Source organism: Euprymna scolopes, unplaced genomic scaffold (assembly GCF_053919585.1).
Source record: "Euprymna scolopes isolate OS-2025 unplaced genomic scaffold, ASM5391958v1 sca554, whole genome shotgun sequence".
NCBI lineage: Eukaryota > Metazoa > Mollusca > Cephalopoda > Sepiida > Sepiolidae > Euprymna > Euprymna scolopes.
The window spans coordinates 1-5,564 of NW_027633607.1; positions in this window are offsets into that span (position 1 = coordinate 1).

The following is a 5,564-nucleotide window of genomic DNA, read 5'->3' on the forward strand; positions in this document are numbered from 1 at the left end:
ATTCTTATACTTAAGAATGGTGCAAATGACATACAATGTTTCACCATTTCTAAAGATAGAGCTACTAAGAATGGAATCATTTTTAAATATATCAATCTCATCTATATATCTCTAGAAGTGAGAATGTGTGTGTGTGAAGACAGTTCTCAACCTATACACTCAACGAATTTTTCAGCTACAGATTTGAAATTTGGTATATAGAATATTAAGACGTGTAACTTTTTAATCGGGTTTTCATCCAGAAAAAAGGGTTCCTAAGGGGTCAAAATTAGCAAATTGGTATGTGAGGGTCACTGGATTTTGATCTGTTTGTCAAGTGTTTATCGACTGCACATTCATGGTTGAAAAACATGAGTTTTTTTTTTATGTTAAGAATAAAATGTTTTGAAAACACTTTGTAAAGATCATGGCAAGCTGGTGTAATGGTAACGTACATGACTTAATATCTTTAGGTTTTGGTTTCGATCTCAGCTCGAGTATTTTCTTTTTTACTTACGAGAAATAAACTGTTTAGAAAAAAATATATAATACTCGCATGAACATGTCTTAGTTTCTTTCCGCTTTTTTTCCCCCCTATATTTTTTTAAAAGAAATTGAATGTTACATTTAATACTGGGCAATAACAGGTACATCTGCTAGAATATCTGTAAAAGTGAGAATATGTATGTGAAAACACTTCTCAACCTATATACTCAATGAATTTTTGATCTACAGACTTGAAATTTGGTATATAGGATATTCAGGCACGTGGAAAACTTTTTAATCGGCTTTCATCCATAAAAAGGGCTGGGAGGGGGCAAAATTGAAAAATTAGTCCGTGGGGGGGGGGAATCATCGGATTTTTATCTGTTTGTCAACTGTTTCACGAATGCACATGCATGAAACATTCACATGAGAGATTACTTATGCTAAGAAGAAGTAAGTTGGAAAACTTATTTTAAAGAATGTGTCAAGCTGGCCTAATGGTTATCGTACTTGACTCACTGTCTTTAGATTTTGATTTTGAGTATTTTTTTTACTTACTATAAGTGATCTATTCAGAAAAAAACACAATATTCGCATGCACATGCCTCAGTTTCTTCCCATAAGGAATTTAACATTAGGTGTTATACCTACGGTATTTCTGTTTATACTAAATAAGAATTTTGCAATAATTAAAATATAATATTTATGTGTATTTTATGACTGGTCAACGCCGGGCAGCCTGCTAGAATATATCTAAAAAAAAAAAAGCCAGTCTGATTCTCAGATTTTCTTAGTGTATTATCTTTCTTTGTCGTACATATAGCATTTAATCAATTTTGGATTGTTGGCATAGTAACTGGTTGGTGCATACATTTGTTAGTGTTTCTGTCGTCAAACGATTTCCAAACAGAGTGGTTTCTTTCACATTTCTTTTGTTGTTTTCCATAGAAATGCATAAAAATAAAAACAAGTAGAATAAAATAAAAGTTGACAATTTACAAAACAGCAAATCAAAAAAAATATTCTAATCTATACAATAAAATGATCTCCATTTTTCCTGTTTGTGTACAGTTTCAATAGGAAAACAACCGATCACTTCTAAATCAAATCTTTCAAACTTATCATTTAAAGCAATTACTAAAGCATATTCCTAGAAACTATGCATATATTTTATCAGAAACAACTTTTCTTAAATATGTTGTCACAAACAAATAGTAGCAATGACTTTTACTCTCTTTCCATTAAGTCCTCTCACTCCCTTCACAGCATCATGTTATTTAGGGCCATTTGCCTGAGTACTAACTACTCTTTCCTTCCATCTTATTTCTACTCTTTTGACCCACTCCTCTTCCAAATCCCGGCTATGCATTATGACCCTTTTTATGACCCCCAAACCAATAGCACATTCTTTAACTATCCATTTAAACCACCCACCCTCGGCACTACTCACTACCTCTTGTTCTCTTATCTCATTACTATTTACTATTATTTTCAGGACGCTGCCGTTTATTATTTTATTTCTACAATCATACTATAACGAAATAATGCCTTTTATGCGAGGTCACAGGCGGGAGGGTTGAATGGCTTGCAAAAAATGTCAGCGAAAAAGCCGAGCCTCCCTGTAGAAAACTGCCTAGTTGAGGGTGAAAATCTGTCGCCTCTGTCGAAAGTTTTTGCAAGACATACAAACATACATACATTTAAACAGACAAGTGAGATTTATATAATAGACTAGTGGGGGTATCCAGCGTTGCCGGGTGTTTGGAGGTGTGTCTACGTGGGGTGGGGTGGGGGGTTGGATAAAAACAACCCCGTTTAAAAAGAAAAACGTTGGCTGGGTGTTTGGAGGTGTAAAAGAAAAAAAAAAGTTTTAGTAGGAAGGTAGGCGCGAACCCGAAGCCTTGACGCGAAGGTGGAAACAAAAGGGGAAAAAAACAGACACCTAACCATCTCGGCCACAAGGGGAGAGGAAGTGAAAGCTGTCTTAATTTAATGTTTATAAAGTGAAATTGACATGGGCGAGAAAGTTAAGTCGCGTGATGTTTGACCTTATTATGGTCAAACTAAGTTTGGCATTGCAAGCCAGTTTCTGTTTCCCCTGCCCCAGCATTCGCTTTTTTATACTGAAAAGTGTAACGAAGATGTGGTGATCGAAAAAAATCTCGAAAATAGCTTGTAAAAATCTAGCAAATTAAAGATAGACACGACTCCCGTTCTTAACTTGTAGATATTATGATTTAGACAGCATATAAAAAATTTTAAGGAGTGAGCCGACTGAGAAGCCCAGTGAAGAAAGCATATAGCAATTAAGCAATTTTGAGTGATTGTCAAGTGAGTTGCCAAACAGAGTGGTCTCTTTCATACTTATTTTGTCACTTTCCTTAGAAATGCATAAAAATAAAAACAAGCAAAAGAAAAAAAAAATACGGATTATTTGAACTACTGTTCTCATATTAAATGCTATTTTTACAACGTTTTGGTCAATGTGACCTCCGACTTTCTTGTCAAACTCAGAAATATACACAGAACTCTATTTAATCCACCTAGCTTGTTATCTCAGTCATAACTGGGTAGAACGGTTAAGTAATTATTTTTGGCTGACCTAATGAGAACATGCTACCCCCTGTGGATTAAGTAAAGGGTTTCGTTCAAAATTCCATACAAATTCCTGGCAGAAAAATTCATATATTTATATATATTGTTACGACATATCCCAGTCCTACTGGGGACGGTAGAGATGAGTGACGTAACGAAATATATATATAAAAAAAAAAAGTTTCTCAAGTTCTTTGATAATGCGTTGTTATAGGAATGGGATAACCACCTCGAAGACAACAATAAAATGAAATGTACTGGACAACGAAATCACATAAGAAATAATGAGGACAAGTATCATCGAAAAATTAACAAACTTTTATTTATATAAAAAATAAAATAAAATTCAATTCAAGAAAAGAAAATTAAATATGCCTAACTAAATGAAATTATTTAATAATTCAAATTCTACCGAGAGAAAAATATATCAACAGTCAATGTTCACATAAAACAAGAAATTGTCTGCTCAATTAGATACAGGTTCTAGGGTAAGAGAGAGAGATGTTGGAGAAATGAAAGTTTTGGTTGAAAAACTCACTTAATGTCCTTTGAAATGTGACCTTTTTTTGTCTCTTTTTTTTTTTTTATATATATTTCTTTCCTGTAAATTGTTTATATGTGATTACGCGCGCGCAGATTAATTTTCATATTTTTGTCCTTTGGATTATTTACGTTTCATTACACGCGTGCATGTTAATTGCTCCAAGTATTTGTTTCTGAAGCTCATCGAAGCCCTTGATTTATAGTAAATATTTTGCTGCTCCTTGGATCCTTCCTTCACTGGGTTCATTCTTTTCTTCAGTCAATATTCTAACTTTGACCACTGATCAAAACAGGTTTTTACCGTCGCCGCCAACATTGGCTTATGTCGTTGATATTTACCTCCGCGATGCTCGCTGCTACCACACTGCCGTCGCCTTTCGCCGGCTTCGCCACCCCAACCTTCGCTGACTTACGTCTTGTCGCTTTGAAGCTCCACTAACTGTTGACAACTTTTTTTCAGTCCCCTCTCTCTATATACGGTCTATCTCTTTCTCTATACAGTTTATATCTCTATATATACGGCCTATCTCTCTACGGTTTAGTTCTCTCTATCTTTTCTCTCTCCTCTCTTTCTCGTCTATGAGCTTTCTTTTCTCTTTCCTCTTCCACCCTTCGTTCACAGTATATCTGTCCTTTCCTTCACCTCTTGCTCGCAGGCCTCCTCCTCCCCTTTTTTCTTGTTTTGTTTGCAAAATGTGAACGAGCAGACGCGAATTGATCTTTTTGGCGCCAAAAAATGATACAGTAAATAAAATATATCTCCTCTCGGCTAAAAATCAATAAAATAATAAATTATACATTTTAATAAATGTATCACAATATCTCTCTCTCTCTCTCTCTCTCTCTCTCTCTCTCTCTCTCTCTCTATATATATATATATATATATATATATTTATATATATATATTAGAGAGAGAGAGAGAGAAATAGATATTGTTTCATTTATCCACCAAAAAATATTAAAATAAACTAATATAACCCCTAAAATATAAAAAATAATAAAACATACTCTAAACACACACAGGTTAAAACAACCTTTTCATTCACAAATAAGGATGTCTCACACTTTCCAAAACTAAACAAAGAAAAGTTATATAAGAACTTTTGTTTGAAAAAAGCTCAGCGATTGGCTAAAAGCATGAGTAGAGATAACATCAATTCTATATATTTTAATCTGATCAATTCTCATAAGGATGAAATGCCAAAAAATTTGTATAGCTGAATTTCCATATATACTTCATAACTATGTGTATGTAATATAGAAAAGGCTATATGTCTGTCTCCATATTTTCAAAATCTATCTCCTCTTAAACTAAAAGTTTCAGAGCGGCACTGGCAGCCTTAAATGATTGGATTTTTATGGACTTTTCTTTTATGGATCTTGAGCTGGTTAAAATAGTTTTTAAGAGGTCAAAAGTGGGTCAAAATTGAAAAAAATCGTAATACATTTTGTACATTCATCTTAGTTCATTTTTAATCAGTTCATATGCATGTCACGTTGGTACAGTGTTAACGTCACCAGCTTTGAATGCTACAGTTTCAGTTTCGATTCTGATTGATTTTTTTTTTTTACTTTTAAAATCACGACTATAATAATATATACAAAACCTAGATGAATTAAAATACTATATTTAAGCGTATTTTATGACCGCCCCCCATCGCTAATGTGTGTGTGTATATATATATATATATAGATTACAGTAAATTGATTTTATCTCTCAAAGCAAAAACAATTTGCAGAAATAAAAGCGTTGATGTGTTCCCAAATAAAGTACTATTTCATTAAATTGTTTACCAAAACCTGCCCGAGGTTGCACTGAAGCAGAATTTTTGTTTTGTTATTTTTTAGTTTTAGCCAAACATATAGATAATTTTATATGATAAAATACAATTATTTCCACCATTGACTAATTCATGTAAAAACATTTTTTTAAATAATTAGAATTTTTTTTTTTTTTTCAG